A 247-nucleotide genomic window follows, 5' to 3' on the forward strand; every position below is an offset into this window, starting at 1 on the left:
GCACAACGCAGCAGGTTTTTTGTTGAAAGAATTAATAAAACGAAATAAAAAAACCAAACCAGCACTCTCCCCTCTTTGAGACCAAAGGCAGCTCCACTTTTTCCATCTGAAATCCCTTGCTATCGAGGCTTACATCTTTAGCATTTTAGTTTTTGTTAATTTTTGTTTTTTCAACTCAAGTCATCTGCAAATACGCCAGGCCCAGGCGTGCTGGGAAATGGGTCTTACCCGGCTCGTTTCAGCTCAG

At 42.1% G+C, this 247-nt stretch overlaps 1 protein-coding gene across 1 annotated transcript in view; it reads right to left on the reverse strand.

The window, feature by feature from the left end:
* Nucleotides 1–247, reverse strand: part of POGZ (pogo transposable element with ZNF domain) — a gene marked incomplete at its 3' end in the record, with an annotated part of 12329 nt that overhangs the window by 2195 nt on the left and 9887 nt on the right. The window lies entirely within an intron of this gene.

The sequence above is a fragment of the Apaloderma vittatum genome, unplaced genomic scaffold, assembly GCF_000703405.1.
Source record: "Apaloderma vittatum isolate BGI_N311 unplaced genomic scaffold, ASM70340v1 scaffold31808, whole genome shotgun sequence".
Classification (NCBI taxonomy): Eukaryota; Metazoa; Chordata; class Aves; order Trogoniformes; family Trogonidae; genus Apaloderma; species Apaloderma vittatum.